The sequence below is a fragment of the Gossypium hirsutum genome, chromosome A12 (assembly GCF_007990345.1).
Source record: "Gossypium hirsutum isolate 1008001.06 chromosome A12, Gossypium_hirsutum_v2.1, whole genome shotgun sequence".
Lineage (NCBI taxonomy): Eukaryota > Viridiplantae > Streptophyta > Magnoliopsida > Malvales > Malvaceae > Gossypium > Gossypium hirsutum.
The window spans coordinates 31,619-53,920 of record NC_053435.1 but is presented as its reverse complement, the minus strand read 5'-3'; the positions used below and the strand labels follow the sequence as shown (position 1 = coordinate 53,920).

At 34.0% G+C, this 22,302-nt stretch overlaps 1 long non-coding RNA gene and 1 pseudogene across 3 annotated transcripts; one reads left to right on the top strand and one right to left on the bottom strand.

The window, feature by feature from the left end:
* Window positions 1–1,128: 1,128 nt before the first annotated feature.
* LOC107942696 (uncharacterized) lies at window positions 1,129–10,621 on the bottom strand (annotated as a pseudogene).
* A 5,163-nt stretch (window positions 10,622–15,784) lies between these two features.
* LOC121203501 (uncharacterized) lies at window positions 15,785–17,554 on the top strand. 3 transcript variants are annotated; one of them, XR_005905926.1, is made up of 4 exons: window positions 15,785–16,340; window positions 16,423–16,521; window positions 16,690–16,865; window positions 17,400–17,554. It is a non-coding gene; the product is annotated as an uncharacterized lncRNA (long non-coding RNA). The 3 variants fall into 3 exon arrangements; XR_005905925.1 differs by having other exon boundaries at window positions 15,786–16,340; window positions 16,423–16,549; window positions 16,764–16,865; XR_005905924.1 differs by having other exon boundaries at window positions 15,786–16,340; window positions 16,423–16,549.
* Window positions 17,555–22,302: the final 4,748 nt, after the last annotated feature.

The window sequence follows — 22,302 nt, the reverse complement described above, 5'->3', positions numbered from 1 at the left end:
GGGATTTGGAATCTATTAACAATCAAGTCATTACTGGAATCCTCGTCAAAAAGATCTGAGAATAGTAGGAGGTAGAGAGAAGCCCATGCTGCAATTAAAGCATGGAAAGTTGAAAATCCCCTGTACAAGATAAGGCTATCTAGATCAATGTTGCAAAGAAATTTAGGAAAGAAAGTTATATTTTGAACAATTTTTTATACAAGAAAAAGGAAAAGAAGAAAAGAACATATGACAAAATTGCACCGATTGTTTCATTCCACTTTTTCTTTATCACTTAGAGCACGTTTGGTTCGCTGTATTGGATTAGAGGCGTAATGGAATAGAGGTGTAATGGATTAGAGGTGTAATGGATTAGAGGTGTAATAGCAAATCAACTGTTTGGTTGAATGTAATGGAATAGAGGCGTAATAGTAATCTTGTGTTTGGTTGAATGGAATAGAGGTGTAATAGCATAATGGAAAAAACTAAAATGACTAGAATACCCTTAGCATAAATTTGTTTTGGTAAATGATTATTGTTATTGTTATTTAAATTTTAATAAGATTATTATTATCAATAATAAATAATTTAATCATATTTAAACATAATTATAATTAAATATATTATAATTTAATAAAATTCTTATATGAATTTACTAAAATTATAATATATAATAGTATAAAATATAATTTAAAATAATAATTATTAAATATAATTTAATAAAAAAATATAATTTAATAAAATTCTTAATATTAAAATATTCTTATATGAATTTACTAAAATCATAATATATAATACTATAAAATATAATCTGAAATAATTATTATTAAATATAATTTAATATAAATATATAATTTAATAAAATTCTTAGTATTAAATATTCTTATACGAATTTACTAAAATCATAATATATAATACTATAAAATATAATCTAAAATAATTGATTTTGTGGATTTGATTAATTGATGACTTAATAATTATTATTAAAAAAACCCATTTGAATAATATAGTGTGTTAAATATCTTTCTTTTTTTTTAAAAAGAAAACATGATTTGTTTGTAGCATTTTACTTTTTTTTGTTTCGTTTGTTGAGATAATTTTTGTAGTGTTAATTATAATTGAACATAATTAAAAAATTAAAAAATAAACTCCATCAAACCTGTGAGCCATTCAAACTCCATCAAATTCTATTAGTACAAGACTCTTGTAATTCTATAATAACAAACACAATGATACTATTTATTTTGTTACAAGAAAATTGATCAGAAAAGATCTCTGCTTGGAAATGAAAATAATTTAGATGTAGATATTCAAACTCCAAATCTACTTGATAACACATAGTACATACTGAAAAAAAAATCAAGGACTAACTGATATTTAGGAAGAAGCTCTAGGTAAAGCACATTCTACATTTTTGGATATGTTCCCACAGCAATATCGGTATATTGATCTTTAGAAAGAAGCTCTAGGTAAAGCAAACAGTTCTAGTGCATTCAAGATGAACATGAAGGCAACATATTTGTAGAATGCAGGTCTTGCTGCAGAAGGACAAAGAAGCAACAGTAAGTCTATGATTAATCAACTTGCAAAAAATGTAAGTAACTTAGATGAACATACCAGGTTACCTTTCTCTCCACTTGGAATTATGCATTTAGTGGATTACATTTGTGCTTGTATGGTTCTTGAACACAACATGATTCCAACAAATTTTAGGCGCTACTTACCGCATGAATCACAAGTTACAAATGCATAAAACTGTAGATCCTTCGTGCATCCTTTAGCAGCTTCAGAAAAAGAGAGCAAGATCTCTGTCTACAAGTTTTCCAAACAGAACATATTTTAACTTGAAATGTAAGGCATGAACGATTATTTTTATATTTATTTAACACCATTAGCATGAAATCACATATTTTTCACAGCAGGAGATGCATGCTTCAATATAAATTTATAATCTGCATCAATGGCAAACTACTTACTGATTTAAAATGCAGAGTCCAATACTATATACCAGCGGAAAGAAGAAAATAATACCTGATGGCCATGGCATGGCACAATCCCAACTTGAATTGTCTGATAGTTAATGTTTTGGTCTCGGGATATCTTGTATCTTCATCATATTCACCTCTGGTAATATGCAAGTCAGGACAAAGTGTCTTCAAGTAATCTTGAACTTCCTGAAATTTTAGTCCGAATTAGCTGGGCCAGTGGTAATTTTAATAAGAAAAACAAAAACCGTAAAAGTTCAATTGGTAGAAATACTATGGCATAATTTCCATAAAGCTAAAGCTAACAAATCAGGTTCATTTGATTTGTTGTTGGCTATGCAAATAAGAGAAAAATAGCTTTTCAAAAGTGCTTTTAGAGCCATAAGCAATACTAAACAGATAGTAAACTCTTAAATTTTAGACCAAGCTTTTCAAAAGCATTTTTCATAAGCATTTTTTTGCAGCACTTTTCAAAAGCAATGAGAAACTAGCCCTTAGTGACTAACTTCCTACATGTTTCTAAGTTCAACCAAATATGTACTTCAATCCTACTTAATGCTATGCTACACGGACTCTTCTCGTTTTCTCAAAAGTGGCACATATGCCCTACACATATTCAAAGGATTGAGATAAAATCCTTCAAACATACGGAAAAGCTTCGGAAATTTTGAACATACTCATGTCAGAGTTGGGCACAAACTAGTATCTGACACGTGATTATACGCATTTCAGATCAAACATGACAGGAATCATTCTTTGCATGTATAAATGCAAGGTAGCAGCAATGGCTATTCGGATCAAAATTACAATTATCAAATAAAACAATTGCTGGCGATCATTTAAAATACTGATAATTCAGGTATGGTAGCTTCTGCTGCTTTTCCCAAATTCAAACTAGCAAATAATATCTCTTCGCATATTACAACTCAAAGAGAAAATAATTGGGCAAAAACATGAAATCCAGATTAAATTAGGCATAAATTTAGCATAACTACTACAAAGGAATGAACAATCCATAGTTCCAAAAAAGGAAGAGAAAATTAATATATTCAATTGCTTGCTGAGAAACATAAAACCCAAAGTGCTAAAGAACTGGAACCAAATTCAACTATGATTTCAGCTACAAAAAAAAATCCAGAAAGGAAAAGAAAGATGGGATACCTTGATGCAAAGATTACCAGTGCAAAAGACGTGTTGGATCATTCCAGGAACTAGCATGAACTTGAATTTGGGAGGGAGATCAGCCGCCCGATGGGGTATATGCAAATCCCCCAAAGCCAAAACCAGCACTATCTTCTTCTAATATCTACCAATAACTACAGCAATTTGATTCAGAAATTTTGAAAGAAACCCAAACAAGGAAACATGAGCATGAAAAGAAATTGTATAAAAATGATTGATTACCGGTGAAAGATTTGGCTTTCAATTTGGGAATGAAACCCAAAAATGCACATAAAACACTATAAATCGGGTGAAATATCAAGTAGTTCCAGAAAAGAATAACTTCAAAATCATTTCTTCCTAAGCACCCAAGCACCGAAATATAAAATCAAACAATAAATCGTGAAATGGATGTGAGAAAAAGGGGTGACCTTGGAAGGATCGACTTTGGGGAAGCTTTTGACAACGTCGAGGACTCCGTCGATTACTTTGGGGAAGCTTTTGACAGCGTTGAGGACGAGGGCAGAAAACGGAAGAGAAAAAAGGGAAAGACGCGGAATGGGTAATCGGCGCTGAGGGGCCGTAATGCCTATTACGCGCAATCAATGTAATGGGGGAGTAACCGATTCGGCGGGGAATGGGAAAACAGCGAACCAAACAACCGTTTCCTGGTGGGCCTGCTGCATGGGGGGGAATACGCATGCAGAGGGGGGGAAAACAGCGAACCAAACACGCTGTTAGTTTTCCATATCCTTTGAAACAAAAAGGGCTGATAAAACCTGTTATATCATAGACTTGCAAGAATAATATCGAACATATTTAGAACTTAAATAGAGGGAGAGAGACTATCTCAAAACAATATTAAAAGGCTGTTACTTAGAATCGAGGGTTAGTGTCAGATATAATATAAGGATGCGTCCAACATGGGTATACTAAACCTTTTAAAGTTCTTCCATATATTTAGATCATCATACTTTAGAAGGAAAAAAAAAAAGAAGAGTCTAGGTAACATAGTTTAAAAAGACAGATAACTCAATAAGTTGCATTAATCTCGAAAACATTTCAACTATCAAAAATACCAACAAATAGACCCAGAAAGAGAAGTGAAATTACCTTTACCATATAAAAAAAAAATTCTTATGCAGCTACTCAATTTACTTCTAAAGCTAAAGCCAACTTATGATATTTAATGATAGAATTGCATTATGTTTCCAATGCATGATTCTTTTGTTTGGAAAGTTCAAATACTCCCAATGTAAGAATATCTAAATATGAGCATCAGAAATTAGATAAATATGTACATTCTGTACTCTAAAAGTGAAATGTGAATTCCGATGTACTGATGACAAATCTAATACTGCAGTTCTAGGCAGTCCTAAATAGGCAGTCCTAAATAGATTAATCTAAGGTCAAGTGGTTTAAATCTAATCTTCAGGGGGTTTCGATAATTTCCCTAAATAGTCCACAAACTTTGGCAACTTAGAACAAACCTAATAAACTACTCCAACTTGAGCATGGACAGCAAATGTAGATATGGACAACTTTGACCCAAAATTCAAAGATACAGGTCCAAAAGTGGAACCACTACCAAGGTCTTTTAGACGTCAGTGTGGAGCTGTCTTATCCTAAGTTTCCCAAACCCTTTTATGCTTCATTTGAGGTTAGAAATCTCGGGAAGGCAGGTCTTTTATGAGTGTTAGCATAATTTAGTTGCATCATTGTTGGTGCCAAACCATTTTTTTCTCAACCAACCTATTCTTCCTCTCTGTTTTAAGGTACTATTCACGGTCATTCTCTATTTCTTAATTGCCAATTTCAAAGCCTATTCCTAAATTTTGGATAAAAATAAATGGTAGAAACTGGCCGAATATGATTCTAAGCAATTTTATACTACCATAACTATTACCATTCCCAGAAAAGAAAAAAGCTACCTATGGAGCTAATCTATCAACAAGATTTAGGAACAAATTTAATTATCACGAACTAGATAAGGCTGAGGATGGTTTACTGAGTGCCAAGATTAGAGTGAATTGAATTTATAAAAGATGGAAATGAAAAAGAAGATTAATAAAAGCCATTGAATTTGACCGAAATCTACAAATAAGAAAGAGCTGAAAAAAGTTCCAATCCACCAAAAATGTCGTTGATGAAAGCAAAAGCATATTGGACTACTTACTAGTTTGCAGGTGATGATGCCCCAAAAAGCATGATGCGAGCCAATGTATTGGGTCCTCTCTCACGGAAACTAACTTGCTACTCTAGCGTTGGTGTTTTTTGAGATTTGGTCTCCCAAAGCCAGGAAAAAAATGAGGAGAAAATTGAGAAGAGAATCTGTTCTGAAAGAAGAATAAAAGGAGGAAGGGAGAAAAAGCAAGCAAGAGAGACAAACGGCTAATGTATTGGGGAAAGTTATAGATGGAATACGGAGAGATAAACGGCCAATAAATGGGGGTACGTGATTGAAGATAGGGAGAAACGGCAATAAATGGAATAGGTATGGATTAAAAGAAACGGTTAGTAAAGGAGTATTTAATTTTCAAACTATGGAAAAGTAGCAGGATTTGTAAAGTCAGCAGAAAACGGGTAATGGGCTCCTTTTTAAAAATAGACTGAATTTAACTTGAAAATTAAATAAGGAGCAATTTTAAAAAATGTAAATATTAAAGTTCAAATTTTTTATATGTAAATACTTTAAATTTTATTAGCCATTCATAAATAATTTTAATGCTAGAAAATCAATAAAATATATATCTAAAAATATAGAGAAGAAAATAACTTAAAATTTTGAACTATAAAGAGAAATTGATAGAATTGTCTATTTAAATTGGATCAGACAATATTTTACTTGAGGTGGACTTGACTTTTTAGCCTTCAAATCTATTTTTTACAATATAATACTATATTTATTAATTAAAAAAAGAAAAAAGGGAAACACTTCTCCTACCCATTATTGCCCCAAATCTAAGATTTTTTATATCTCCAACTTACAGTGACATTGTAGAGAATTTTTATTTCTCCACCGTTTATTCGTTGCTTTATGTTTTATGGTTCTCCAACATACAGTTTTAATTTTCCATAAATCCATCCCATTAAACTATATGAGAGAGCATCAGCACCATATTAAACACGAGAAGCAAAAGGTATTCTTAGAATCATGCATACTACTGCATCACAATGAAGATTAACTAAAAGCTGCTAAGTACTGTATAAAGGGACAATGCATCAAAACTGAGTGGGACAAGGTAAATAGAAAACTCTTTACCCTTTTGAGGCAATGAAGCAGGAGTATCCCTGGAGTCCGATGCATTATCAAGAACGTAAGGAAGATCTAGCAATTCCAAGAAAGATACACAAGGTGAAAAAATTTTAATAATTGAAAAAGAAATCAAGCAAAAACAAATTGCAAAAGTTATGATTATTCTAGTTGCAAATCTAAATAAAAAAGAATGCATTCGCTAACCAACAATTAATTGAGCTAAAATAAGACAAAAAATGAAGGATAGTATTTCGTAACGACTGTGACAGTAATATCGAAATGCCTAACCATTATAGTGATAAATGGTATAAATATGCAAACATATATGGTCAGTTTCTTAAATCCAAAAGATAGAACCATTAATGGAGATACTATTAGCACCTCAAAGAAGGAAAAGCATCAAAATATCACCATATTATTTACCAGAAAAAGTAGTGTTTGAAACTGAATCAGAGGGTTTGTGAGGTGGAGCCGTTTGAGAAAATTCACAAGGTTTGGCTCCTCTGTCTTCCATCCTGCTCTTAACCCATTGACGACAATCTTGCATGTCGAGCTGTGTTCTCCTACATATTAGAACAACAGTTGTCGGCTCACTAGTTCTTGTAGAGTAATAGTACTTGCAAAAATAGAAAATTGCACATTTTCAAATAAAACATTAGTCCACCCCACCAGAGAGAGAGAGAGTGAAATGAGTGGCATGGTCAAAACAAAAATGTCATATATACACACACCCAAAGCCTCCACGTCAGAAGGTCAAAGGAAAAAGACAGTTTAATTTCCGTGTTATTGCCAGCCATTCTTCATTGTACTGAACCTCATAAGGTCCTAGATCAGATCAATATCAACAATCTAAAAGATCAGAGAAAGCCAGAATTCATTTATTAGCTTCCAGCAAAGACCAAAAGAAAGAACCTAAATGAAATGGTCAGAACATATGATAGATACCTGCAAGAACTTGCACCCTGGAAGGCATTTATCGAGTGCAAGAAATTTTGTCACTCGACCACCCTCTTCATGTTCAACAAGAGCAGTGAATTTACAGTGCAAGTGAGCTGAAAACCAATATGATGGTTTGAGTTTTTCGAACAGCTGAGCAGCAGGCTTGCTTCCAAGAGTTCCTTACTGGATCTAGGAAATATGTTTCAACCAACAAGCAACCAGAAATGGTCAACAAGAAAACTGAATACGCTTGATATGAAGATTTTCATTCTTTCACATATATGTATTTCCACCAAATCGATTATAATTGCCTCATCTTTGAAATGTTTTTTGTAGCGAACAAATTGTTGCCGGTTTCCACAATTAGTGATGCCGAGCAGCCAATCGTGTCAAAGGAAAATATCAATCGGTTCCTCTAGGTGCATGAGCTTGTGAACATCATACTCCCGGACATGATACACAGACCTGATAGTATTGTCATTATAAGGTGGCCTTTCATGGTGTCCTGCTCACGGAAAAGCTAATTCATTTCAGTTTCAAAGCTGCGACTCTCCACCCTAAATAAGAATCAATAAAACATATTTGACACTCGCTTGCAGTAAATAAACAATCACCATTAAACGAACTCCAGAATAAACATAGAATAGACAAGTAAAAGAACTTCATACCCAACCTAAACAATAATTACGCGCATTGTAAATTCCGAAAAGTCCACCGATACGGATATTGCCAAACTTCACAACCCCAGCAAACCCCAAGAAGTATATATTAGGTGCTGCCCATCCCCCATAATACCTAAACTTCACACATTTCAATCGCAGAAGGTAAAATTCAAGGCCTTTTCATAAAAGAATCAAAATCCCCAAGCTAGAACATATGAAGAAAAGGGGGTGACTTACAATTCCCATAAATAATTGGAAGCTTCATGACCCGAATAGTATTTCCAGAATGACTTCATCTCCCAAAATTTTGGGGGCACATTAAGGCTATCCATATCTTTTTCATTCCTGACCGCCTAAGCTGCAAAAGAAAAAAGAAATTAAGTTCATATAAAAAATAAAGTGACAATAATATTGGTCTATTTGCTCAAAAAAATTAGCTTCCACAGCATATTTAAACCGCATGCCCCTCAAAGACTCCTTCCCAGCAATGCTCATATCTGCACATTCAGCAGCATTTATCATGGTGAGGCCAGTAGCAATTGAGGTTGCCTTGCTAGGAGGGGGATGAATGAAAACTAGTGACTGTACATTACCTACTCCAAGATTGGATGACTTCCCTGGTTTTCTTGTCCCATATTCTTCAATGTGTTCAGATTGTTCATGACAAGCCTCATGAATGATGCTATGCAAATTATCTACTGAAACAATAACCACTTCATTTGGATATGTTTCTGGAACAGTTTCACATGTATCACTGACTTCGTCATATATCAAACAACAATATAACACATTGGTTAACCAACTATTGACCTAAACAATACAGGATTTATCAGGGATAAAAGGCAAGTATATACCTCTGCAAGGCAGGGAGGGCGAGCATCATATTTGCAAGTTTTATCTTATTGGTGACACCAGAGAAGGATTTAAATGTTGCAGCTGCTTGCCTCAAAGCCGCTGATTCTTGAGGATGCTGCAAGGCCCACTCAAACTGCAGGCATCAACCCATCAGAAAATATTTATATATTAGTAATAAGCCATGAGTCAGAACAGTTATTGGAAGTATTACATATAATAAAATCAATTAGCTCAGAAAATTTTAAATTTTGGAAGCATTCTTCACCAATCAAGAATGTCTCTTCGAGTGTCAAAAAGCTGCCTTTTCGGCATTTAAAAAAAATCCGGCATTCTCTATCTCTTATTGCTGTATGGCTCAATGTAACATACACATTTGTATATAGCACTTCATCACTAAGCATGGACAACATAAGACAATTAAATTTCACAATAAAGTAGATAAGAACCCAAAAAACCCCCTAAACTAAAGGTTTCCTGCCATAGCCAAATCTCATCTAGACTGAGAAGATATTCATCTGCAGTGGCTGGAATAAGTTAACCAAATACCATAAGAATAAAAAAGATGATACAAATGCATGAAAACTCAAGGTAGAATATAGCTGCTGAGCCCAACAAAATTCCTTGTTACAACAAGCAAGCTAGGATCCAGAGCGCATGTATACAAGAAAATCAACAAGCGCTAAATGATGAGACTTGTGAGATAGACCAATTCATAGTCATATAAATGGCATTTCAAGCATAACCTGCCAGTTTTCTACTAAGCCCAAAAGGTGATGCAACAGATTCAAATACAACCATGTTATAGACTATATATAAAATATAAATTCTTGTAGTATTAAAGAACACAAAAACAATGTCTTTTGGTGTAAGAATACACATGAACTATCAAACTCTGACAAACTAGAGCAAAGTGGATTACCTGCTGGTCATAATCATTTTCGGCATGGGTTATTCCTAGTAATCTCCAACCTTCAGCATTCTCAGGATTTTTTATAACTTCAGCCTCTAGGTCAAGCACTGCTTCACTCAAAAGTCCTTTCCTCAATAGCTCTTGACCTTCTTTTAAAGGATTTTGATGACCAACATATGGATTCATATCAGAAAAAACATAGACACCCCTTGAAGCGTCCAACCGCTGAGGAACCTACAAGTTTTCACAACCAAAACATTCATGTAGAATTAAGAGAGGTTATCAGCTTAGAGTAAGGGACCTTTCTTCTTTCCTCTATTTTTTGTATTCTCAAATTTTCTCTATCTCCCTATTCTCAAAACCCTAATTATATATTTTTTATTTCCCTTTTTGATTCATCAATCGAAGCTTGCCAATTGCCAACAGTAATCTCCCTCGAAGAATCATCAAGGTTCCTCTTTCTATCTTCCTTCGATCCTTCTCGATTTTCTCAATTTGTTTGTTTCCCGAGATTTCTCAATAAATTCTTAGTTCTTTAACTTTGTTTTTCATTTTCTTCGCTCCTAAAGTTTAGTTTAGTAACTAAGTTTTTCTGGCTGTGATGAATAAAAATCCTCAGTGTAATGGCCAATTTTTTGCCCAAGTCAATAGACCCAAAATAACAAAAAGAGTTCAAAAAATATAAACAGTCTATTTACAAATAACCCAATTATTAAACAAGCCCAAACCAAAATCCTGTTAGCCCATTACCTAAACTAACCCTAATAGCTCAACTACCCAAAATGTTTCAGCAACCCTAAGCCCTACCTTGTCTGCCGCCACTCTTCACCAAATGGCCACCGCGTACACCACCAATCGCAGGCCTCACGCGCATCTGACACCACCTGCAAGCACGCAAGCAACAGACAAACAATCAACAAGCAAAAAAACAAAAAGAAGCAGAAAACAAAGAGCAAAAAACAAGAAAGAAAAAATAGATAATAGAAGTAGAATGAGTCGATCTTCGGCTATAAAAGGCCACATTCGACTTCTTTGTTTTTTACGCATATTAGGCAATCAAAAAAGGCAATACACCAGCAAAAAAGGTTGATGTCTGGCTTTACTTTTCTTTATCTTCATTTTCGTTTTTTTTTCATTTCTTTAATATTTCATTTTGATTTTAACACAAATCTATTAAGTAAGAGTAGATATAAAACAAGAAAAGAAAAGGAGAGAGGAACCTCACCTGAATCGTTCGCTGTTGCGTCGCCGGAGGTCTCCCCTCTGTCGTCGGGACTAAAAAGGGGTGGGGATCCATTTTCCTCGTTTCCTTCTGACTCAAAGAAGGCCAGGCCTTCGAGCTCCTCTTGGAACAAGGCCGAGCGACTCATTTCGGTGTATCACCAGCCACCAAACACGGTGGTGGCGCGGTGGTCGCATGACTGAGCAAAATGGGGGGCTTAAAACCCTAGCAGAGGAATTGAAACGGGGGGGTGGTGTTTAAAAGTGTTTAAACAGCAGTAAAAGAATGAAATCTTTTAAAAAAAAAGGAAATTTTTTAGCTTAAATGAAAGGAGCAAACAACACCGTTTAGAAAGGGGAGGGGTCCGCATGTCTCCCTTGAATGGGAAATTGCCCACTTTGACCCCTCCCCCTTTTCTGACCCTTGATTTGATCCTGATTTGCGTTTTTATCCTTTCAAATAGTGCCCAATTATTTTATTTCATCGCTGATTTGGTCCCTGACCTAGACAAATTAAACGTTGTGCATAAGGGGTTGGGGAAAATTTCCCAACCAGTCCCTTAAGGTTTCGGCACATTTTAAATAAGTCTATTACCCTTCTTTTTCTTTTTTGAATTCTTTCTTTAATTTTATTTAGATTTTAATTTAGCCCTTTTAATATTCGCATTCATTTTATTCAAATTTGGACCCTTAATTTTTATTGTTATTTGTAATTTCCCCCTTTTTCACATCAATCTAAGCCTTTCTTTTATTTGTTTATCTTAAACTATTTTCATTTACCTTAAATTTTATATATTATACTGTTTTAAATTGTCTTAGATATCTGTTATTTTAAATTATTTCATATACTTTAAATTGCTTTATCCATTGTTTATTTTAAATTCATTAAATTGTATTATTTATTCTAAACTATTTTATTATGTATTTAAAATTTTTTTTTTGTATATTTTTACTTCCAAATTTCTATATCCAAACGATTATAAGAAGGTTGATGGGACTGAAGGTAAATCCAATGGAGATAAAGAGTAGGAGTACAGAGACAGAACCTTCGACCTTGGAGGATATTGGTGAGGAACTGTACTTTGTGGTTTCTTATCTTGAAATGTTCTGATGTATAAGTTGTCTGTAATGAATCAAGAAGTATATAGCATGACTTGCAAAATATGCGGCATATTATATGTGCAATAAACCGTTAGATTCGTGCTTGAGACATCTTATGGAGGTCAAGGAACAAAGTCCCATAATGCTTGAGTGCAGTTAGGTTTTCATTTCAGTTTCCTTTCTTAGTAGAACTTGTCTGGAGGTAGCATGGAATTTATTCATTGATTTCTTTTTTCCCTTGCTGCTCAGAGTCATCCGTGACTGCATTTTGTTTTATTATGTTGTTGGCACCTGTGTTCAAGTCTTATATTTTATGCTTCCATTGGCATATTTTTGATGAATCCCTTCTTCCCTTTAAAAATCAAGAAGGAATGTGTTAAAAACATAGAATTTTGCAGACAGAACTGAAACTATTCCAAGAGAACTAAAGACAAATCACATGTCTAGGAAAGTTGAGAAATTTCAAAACAAACAATTCCAGGGTGAAGATTGTAGCAGAAAAGTATAAACAAAGCTTTACAAGCGTGCAACTGATGACACAGATGTATGTCTCAACATTTCATCTACCTGGTAGAAATAGAAGAATGCAATACAATCAGAAAAAGAAGAATACCACTTAACGTAGAAAATTGGAGGCAGAAATTCTAATAGCATGCATTCAGCGAGACGGGACTGAAAACTAATTTCATAATAGTAAGTTTCTAAAGTTACAAAAATCTCTTCTATTTAACCCAGTGTAGAGGGGGGTGGTTAATTTCTTAACCTTTTCTAACAAGAATTTCCATATTTAAATTTAAATTTATCATTATTAAAGACTTAAAGTCCCGTAAAGCTAGCAATTGAGCTAAGGGGAATCTTCTCAAGTAGAAAAGCTAATCAATCTTTCCTATTAACAACTTTCAAGTCTACTTCAATCCAAATTGCATTCAGTGATTAAACATTTTGTACTATAATAAAAAAACCATGCAAGATCAACTTAATAACAAGCATGCAGAAATAAATGAACATAGGCTTTACTATTTTTTAAGCTCTGGGCCATACTATCTCCATAAGTGGCAACACAAAATTCAATACAATTTAGAACATAGTAATGAGCATCAACCAAGACATTGCAACCTTCAATGTCAAGGTGTATGCCTAGCAATTGCACCTTAGCGCCAAATGATAAAAGCACCCTAGAGCCTTTAGGAAAAGTACATTCGATCACACATGCACGCCTGGTGCATCTAGATACACTTTTCTGTGAGGCAATAAGTGCAAAACAAAAACCCAACTACTTCAAGTTCAATTAGGTTTCTTTTTCCTTTTAATTAATGTGCATAATATTTGCATATCCAACAACAGGCAAGAACAACATGGGATCGTAAGGAAATCATGCAGATTGGTCTATTAATGAAAAAAAAATTGCACATTTTGTAGATAAGCTGGAGCACAATTTAGAGTTTATTATCATAACTGTATATATTAACCTTGGTATATAAATGGATAGACACATATATCTTATGCCTTACTGCACTTAGGCAAGCTCTTTTTTTAAAGTTTTCGCCCCTCGCACCTCAGGAAATAAAAGAATTTTAGCACCTAGAATGCACCTTGTGCCCTTGACCATACGAATTCTACCTACCAGTCATAATATTTTCAGGTACTTTGTTGTTATTAAAGGAAACTTCCTTGCACCTTCTTGAGAAATAAGAAGACATGTTTGACAAAATTTCGTGTTCTTGCACATATTAGAATAGCATATTAAACAAAATCATATTAAGCTCCAAACTTCTTGATTGTACTCCATTCCAGGCTAGAGACAACTCCCAGCTAGATATCCAACAAAAATATTTTGAAAGAAATACTAATCATGCAACGCCAGTATGCTTACTTGAATTTTGTCTATACTTCACCTTTTTTTTTTCTGTACATTGAAATTTTACTAGTAAAAAAAAGTCCAAGATTCATTCAATCAAACATTAGCAAACAGGATAGAGAGGATTACTGAGTCTATGGCAATAGAAAACCGGATATTTCCACCTCCTACCAGTCCTACAAACAATCAAAAGCAACAATAAAAAAAACCCAACAAAAACCATAAATGAATTTACTCAACAAACAATCAAAAGCTTATGTTGATCTTTCAAACTTGAAAAGGATTTGCAAAAGATTTACCTTTGCCAAGTTCAATAATTGAATTGTACAACTTATCCATATGTTTAACTTCCGTAAAAACATTAGCAGTACTCGAAACCAAAGCTTCATTGGGAAGAGCTGTGAAGTTTCCACTACCTGCTAATTGATCCTTCCAACCAGGTGGATCACTGTAACAATCTAAAATTTGAATCCTGAGATGTCACCCAAAAAGATTTAATTAAAGGAAATAAAGCAGAACTCGTGCAGTTTTACAGCTTTAATTTATCAGGAAATTGGTTAAATTTCGTTTCTTCATTTAGAAAAAACAGTTAGAGCCAAAAAGAAATTCACCGTTTATCCGATGAAGCGACGTCAGTTCCTTTGTTTTTCAGCAAATCCAAATAAAACATGGATTCCAGGAAAATGAAACGACAAGGCCTCTGCAACAGATAATAACTAAATAATTTTCCTAATTTCAAGTTAATAAAGGTTAACAAAACAGTTTTCCGAGAAGAAAATCAAAGGAAAGCGAACCGTGACTCAGGTTTTCCTGCCAAAATGGAGGAGAAGAGCTGAGAAAGCACGTGAGAAAACACTTGTAAGGCAAGGGAGAAGCGGCAGAGTCCTTGATGGTGAGCGCAGGCACAAGCTCACCTTCTAGAGTGAGAAGATACTCTGCTGCAGTCGCTGGAATAAGTTAACCAGACCCGATATAGGTGTGGCCTTTATGACGATGGCTGAGAGAGGTTAGCAGATAGCAAGCGAAGAACCCTTTTCCCGGCTTGCCCTTATTTTCATTTCCCGATTCTCTTATTTGTTCCTGATTTTCTCCTTCAAGATCCCGGCATTTGAAGTCTTCTGTTCGTGACTTCCTCTGCTTGAAATAGGCATTGAGGGATTTCGAGTCTCCTTTCTCGCTCCTCTTGCTCGCTTCATTGCATCTGGGGCAATTTTCCCCCTTCTCATCTCTCTCCAATTCACTCACAGCACAGCAAATGGACTTGAATTTGGATGTAGTGGAAGTTAATTCGTCAAATTTAAGACAATTAATTCGAGGAAACCTATTAAACAAGAGTAGGGTAACATTGCATTTTACCCCTCTAATTAATCTTTGAGATAGTTGATGGGTACACCAAAACTAAAGTTTTTATGCTTAAAGGTATATAAATTGTACAAGAATGTTAAGATTTTAAAGTTAAAGTTCAGATTGTGTGATGGACACATATGTTGACCAGAGATTTACAGCCCCAAATACTGAAACAAAAGTTTAAAAATACCAGCTCAACCCTTAATCCAGGCCCAAAAAAATATATATATAGTCTATAACATGGTTGTATTCGAATCTGTTGCATCATCTTTTGCGCTTAGTAGAAAACTGACAGGTTATGGTTGTATTCAAAATGATTTGAAATTTTTATTATTTATTAGTTTTCTTTGAAAAACTTTTACTTTGGGATATAACATATAATTTTTTTTCATTTTTTAAATAAAAATTTAAATAATATTGAGACTGTAAATTTGAATAAAAGGCTAAAAAAAATATCTTTACAAACATGATATATACATGAACAAATAAAAATTATTTCTATTGATTATTATTTTCCCTTTATTATCTCCTATTTACGATTTCTTGTTTCCGTTTTTTTTTTTACGTTTCTTTTCTGTTTTACTCCCCTAAATAAAGAATTAGTTAATGAAGGAATTAAATTTTACCGTGAAAGCGTGGCCCGTTAGGGGATTGAAAAATTCAGAAATTTGCCCGTTGTATTTCCAAATTCCTATTCTTTCCCCATTTAGTAGCCAATTTTCTTATCTTTGTCTCTTGTTTTCTTTTCTGTCTTCCTCCTGTCTTCTATGGAATGATGGAAGGGTTTGGTTTCTGAGCGAAGAAAATCGACAGAAATTTGTTTCAAACTTGACATTAGTATCCCTTTTTTTTTTATTTTTTATAATTACTGTTCATCCTGCATTTTCCCGGAAGCCAAACAGGAGCACTAAATGTTCTTTATTTCGAAAATTTTGTACTCTTACTGAAATATTGAAAAAATTTCAGTTGATCCCTTGATAGAAGCTTAAATAACCCATTTCAAAGTTGGTAATGGCTTTGCAGACTGCTGCTTTGGTTCCAGCTAATTTCACCCTACCCAAAAGAGGTTTTCTTTTTAGCTTTTTACTGATGAAATGGTTCTGGGTTTCTTTTTTCTGTTTTTAATGGTGGGTTTTTTTTTGTTGCAGGGAAAATCAGGTCCATCTTTCACGGATTGTACTTTCTTTGGGGTCTCACTTTCTGACCATGCCAAAGCTGATTTCAGTTCTTCTGCATTAAGATGCAAGGTTTCATTTGATCTTCTAAGAAATTAAGGTTTCAAATTTGAAATTAATTTTCCCTCATTTTCCGATTAACCACGAGTCAGTGTCTCCGATTTCCCCTTATTTTTTTTCTAACGTATCTTTTCCTTCTCTGTCTGTTAATTTCCCCAAAACAATTTTATTGTTTTAAAGAATGTTTTCCGCCTGAATGAGGGGAAGAAAATAAGGACTTGGAACATGTCATGTACAATTTTATCTGAATCCAGGACCGGTAGTGGCTCATTAACAACATCGTTTGCAAGAGCTGTGGCGCCAACGGGACATGTGTATACCTTTGATTTCCATGAACAGAGGGCTGCCTCAGCTAGGTAAGCCTTAATGTTTATTGTTTGCAAAAGTGCATTGTGATGAAATATGATATGGTAATTGCTTAGGTTAAACTTGAATACTGGGTTATCTTGAGTTGATGTCTTCATAGATCTACATTTTGTTGCCGTGATACTTCATTGTCTCTAATTGTCTCGGTTTACAGATCTGTATTAGTTTCATTAGTGAGTGCATTGTTATGAAATTTTGGTTTCAAAGATTGTTATGAAATATGATTTTAGAAACTGCTTAGGTTGAGCTTGAATTCTAGGTAGATTTAAGAAGTCTGTTCAGGTAGATGTATTGTTTGAAATACGAGATTCTGTTGCTGTCATGCTTCGTTGTCTCAAAATTATCTCGGTTTTATGGAACCTTGCGTAGGACTCATTTATGATGCATATTTTATCCCATTATATGGTTTCTGTTTGTCAAATTGATAATAGAAAGATCCAAGAATGGTTGTTTATTTTTCTTTGATTCTTCTGTTTTGGTTCGTGAAAGAAGGAATGTTTGATAATTTTTCACTCCTTCAACAGAGAAGACTTCGAGAGGACTGGAATAAGCACTTTAGTGACCATGGGAGTCCGAGATATTCAGGGTGAGTGATTTCCCGATCAGTTTTCTGGGTTGGCTGACTCCGTATTTCTGGACCTACCGGAACCGTGGCTTCAGCTTGAAACATGTTGAAACAAGATGGAACTCTGTGTTCCTTCTCACCGTGCATCAAACAAGTGCAACGTTCATGTGAAACTCTTAGATCTGAGGTTACAGGTAACATATTAGAAACAAGTTATCCTATCTTGTTCAAGCAGTTTTTCTTTTGAAGCAGTTTCAAAACTGCTTTGAAACTTAAACCTAATGATTATTCTCTTTGGAACAAGCCTGGTGCAACACAAGCCAACAGTGTGCAGAGTGCTGATGCAATATTAGCTTATCACCAGGTAGCCTCTTCATGATTCCCCCTTGAATAGTGGTGGCCTATCTATATACCACCTGATATGTTAATTTCATAATTACTTTTTTTATAATTAAATTTTTTTTTCCCTATCCTAAAATTTTGGGGTTCTCTTTACTAAGTTGGAGCACCTGTAATGTGTGAAATTCAAAATATATGAGTACTAGGATTTTACTAAGAATCAATTTGTATGGTGTGTTGGTCACTATTTTGCATGTTAGGCCAGAATAAAAAAAAATGAATTATGAAGGTGTTGACAATGTCGGCAAGGGTGCTGTAACTACCTGAACCATTTGAGGTGCAAGTTGTAAAAAAAGCACTCTTTTGAGTAAATTAAGGTGAATATGTAAATTTGTGCTTCTTGAATCAAGGGGGCTTTTTCGCTTCTATACAAAAAAGTGTGCCTAGGACTTGGCTTGTGCTTAATCAATTGAAAGGATGGCATAAAGAAATGCAAAACATGTGATAACCCAACATGTCAATCTTCTGTGTGCCAAACTCTTATGGGTTGCATCATCTTTTCCTCTATTTCTCTTCTTTCTTACCTTTCGATGGTAAAGTGATGCATTGGTGTGTTACACAGCTCTCTTAGAAAACAAACTAGCTCTTCTATTGAGCTCCATGTAATTAGTTATTTGATTTGTTGAAGCTATTTGTTAATTTAGATGATTTGATTATGCACTTCCTCAATTGACATATACCCTTGATCATCTCTTTCAAAATGCCCTTTTTAATGCATTCCGATATTGCATATGCAGTTTGATTTGTTTAGCCTCTGTTACTGAGATTGTCCGTTTAAAATTATTTGATGATAAACTTCCCTTTACCTGTGGTGGCCATATTTTCAGCACTATTGAATTTAGTCTTTTGGTCTATGTCTGAATCTTTAGGCACTAGATTTGAAGCCAAACTATGTGCGTGCTTGGGCAAACATGGGTATCAGTTACGCCAACCAGGTTTGTTATATCTTGCACTGTTCTCTCATTGTCTTGACATTCATGAAAAGGGAACTCCAATTACTCTACCCCTCTAAATATTTTATTTTACCGATGAAAATAAAATAAAAATATTATAATATTGTTATGTTATAAAATAAAAACCCAAAGTTTCTCTCCGTTAAATCAAGATCCATTGTCATTAGCTTCTTTCTCTCTCTCGGAAAAGGAAAAGAAAAGGTTTGAATTCATGATTCAGCGGTAGCTTCTTCCGAATGAGTGAGTCGAGGTAGTGCTAGTCTTTCTTTTAAGGTATAAATTTTGATTCTTTAGAAAAATCTTGTTTTTGCTTCATCTCTTTTTATTCTGTTTGGTTTCTGATCGAGGAAAATCGAGGGAAATTTGTATCGAACTTGACATTAGTCCTTGTTCTTTTTAAATAATTCCTGATTCACCTGTGAGTTGGCAAATTCTGTTCATCCTGCATTTTCCCGGAAGCCAAACAGGAGACTTAAATGTTTTTAATTTCGAAAATTTTGTTCTCTTACGGAAATATTGAAAAAATACATGTCTTTCAGTCCGATTTCCCCTTAATTTTTTTCTAACGTCTTTTTTCCTTTACTGGCTGTTAATTTTCTTATTCTGTTCCGGCTTTATCTCTGTCATATTCCGCCTCGGAATAAACTATTCTCCGGATATCCTGCCTTTTCTTATTCCGGTTCTGAATTTTTGGCTTCCAGTTAATGGGTTTTAGTGGCCGGCTCAGCTATTTTTTGTTGTTTAGACCGGCCAACCTGTCATACTTATTCCGGCAGGGGATATCCCATTCCAGGGATATCCCGGTTCGTTGTTATCCCGAATTGGTATATCCCGGCTTGGGTATATCCCATTAGGAATATCCCGATTCCCCACTTTTTTTCCTAAGTCTTTTTACCTTCTTTGTATTTAATTTCTCAAAAAAAAAAAAGTAATTTAAAGGAGTTATTAATAACCATAAATGTTACCGTTGTCACATGGGGATTTAGAAAATTAAGTTCTCTCTCTTCCGTTCAATAGCTTCCCCATTTCTTCACCTATTCATCACCTGTTTAAATTTATTTTCCTTTATTTATTTCCCCTTTTATTCTCTGTTGTTTTTCCATTCTTTGATCTCTGTTAATCCTCTCTTTCGTTTTCTTTATTCTCTTTCCCTTCCTTTCTTGTGCTTTTGTAATAAACCCCAGACACTGCCGCGCCATCAACACCTTCCGGCGTCTTACCTCCGATCAAAGCTCAGTTTCCTTCCCATTATTCGAAATTTGAATCCTCAAATCTATCTCTTCTATCCATAGCACCCCATTTATTCGCCGACTCCCTCTCTCTCTCTCTGTGTCTGTTTTGAATTTCTTCCTCTAATTTTTTTCTAGTTTTGGGTCACCGAATGCCAAAAAAAACACAGAAAGACTCTAGACTCGGTTTTCTCTGCCGTTTCTGGTTTTTGTGATTTTTTGAAATTCTCTGCTTCATCGGTGACTGATTTCAGGTATGAATCATCACTTGTACTTTGTCTTTGTCTTTGCCATTTCATTTTCTAAAGTCTCAAGTTTTAGTAAAGTCTCTTCTTTCCTTTCCCTTTTATCTCACTTAAGATAAGTATCATTTTTGCATTTCAAAATAAAAGGACTGAAATAAAAAAAAAATGCATATCTAAAGAAATGTGACAGATACATGAACAAATAATAAATGAAAGAGAAAATGTTACTTATATATATTGTTTTTTCCATAAAGATTACAATGAGTGAAACTCTCTCAATGACATGTTTCTTTCTCCTTTAGTCTCTCTTTTGAAAAATAATAAATAATGACCTATTTGAAAAAAATGTAAATATTAAAAAATTAAATTTATTATTACTAATATTTTTATAGTTAATTTTATATTTTAACCATTCTTTATATTAAAAGATAGATCAGGTCTGATCCAATTGTATCACAATATTTTTATAAACATTTTAATTAATTGTTTTGCGACCACTTTAAATTACTTGTTATATTAAATGATAAATCAGGTCTAACATTTAATCACCTAATCAAAGAGGCTTTTTAATGAAAATGTCTTAGGGCGCGTTTTCATCTGACGTTTTTACTCTCTCCAAAAACAACATATATCGGTAAATAAAAAGAACAACACAAATCCTTAAGGTAAAGGGACCTTTCTTCTTTCCTCTGTTTTTTGTATTCTTGAATTTTCTCTCTCCCTATTCTCAAAACCCTAATTATATATTTTTGATTTCCCTTTTTGATTCATCAATCAAAGCTTGCCAATTGCCAATAGTAATCTCCCTCGAAGAATCATCAAGGTTCCTCTTTCTATCTTCCTCTAATCCTTCTCGATTTTCCCGATTTGTTTGTTTCCTGAGATTTCTCAATAAATTCTAGTTCTTTAAACTTTTTCTTTGTTCATTTTCTCAATAAAACATTTTAGAATTCTGAAGCCATTTTTTGGAAGAAAAAAACGCATGGTTTTTTTACTATAAATCAAGAACGTATGTTTGGAAGTACTTTAAGTCTGAACTATTAGCAATTTCTACTCAAATATGATGATTTTGCCACTTCCTTTTTATAATATATATTTTTTTGCTTTTGTTCCATTTAACAAATTTTAAAGAAGCATAATGGAAATTTGAAATTTCACAGATGCTAGCTGGTGATCAGGGTGGAAATTAGATCATTGGGATATTGAAATGATCAAATGACTTTTATGTACTGTTCTGCTTACTTGATGGTTAACTTAACCACTTGAATGTCAAATAATGCTCAAGAACCTATTATTTGCCTATGCATTAGGGAATAATAGGCATTTATTTATTTTTAGTATATAAGTAGTAAAAACCTGTCATCTTTCTTTAGGTCTTGAAGGAGGCCTCTAGGCTTTATGCTGAAAGTTGGGTAAGGGATATTGGTCCTGATCTTAGACCAAACAATTATGAGAAGGATGATGGGACTGAAGGTAAATCCAATGGAGATAAGAGGAGTACAGGCACAGAACCTTCGACATTGGAGGATATTGGTGAGGAACTTTACTTTGTGATTTCTTATCTTGAAATGTTCTGATGTATAAGTTGTCTGTAATGAATCAAGAAGTATATAGCATGACTTGAAAAATATATGGCATATTAGATATGCAATAAACCGTTAGATTCGTGCTTGAGACATCTTATGGAGGTCAAGGAACAAAGTCCCGTAATGCTTGAGTTCAGTTAGGTTTTTATTTCAATTTCCTTTTTTAGTAGAACTTGTCTAGAGGTAGCATGGAATTTATTCTTTGATTTCTTTTTTCCTTTTCTGCTCAAAGTCATCCGTGATTGCGTTCTGTTTTATTATGTTGGCACCCGTGTTCAAGTCTTATATTTTACGCTTCCATTGGCATGTTTTTGGTGAATCCCTTTTTCACCAGGCCAAGGTTCAGTTGTTAAGGAAGATATTAAATTACTGTTTATCTCCTAGCAGTCTTAGTTATCTGGGTTTCATTGTCTAGAGCCATTACAGTGACGATCATATTGTTATCTTATG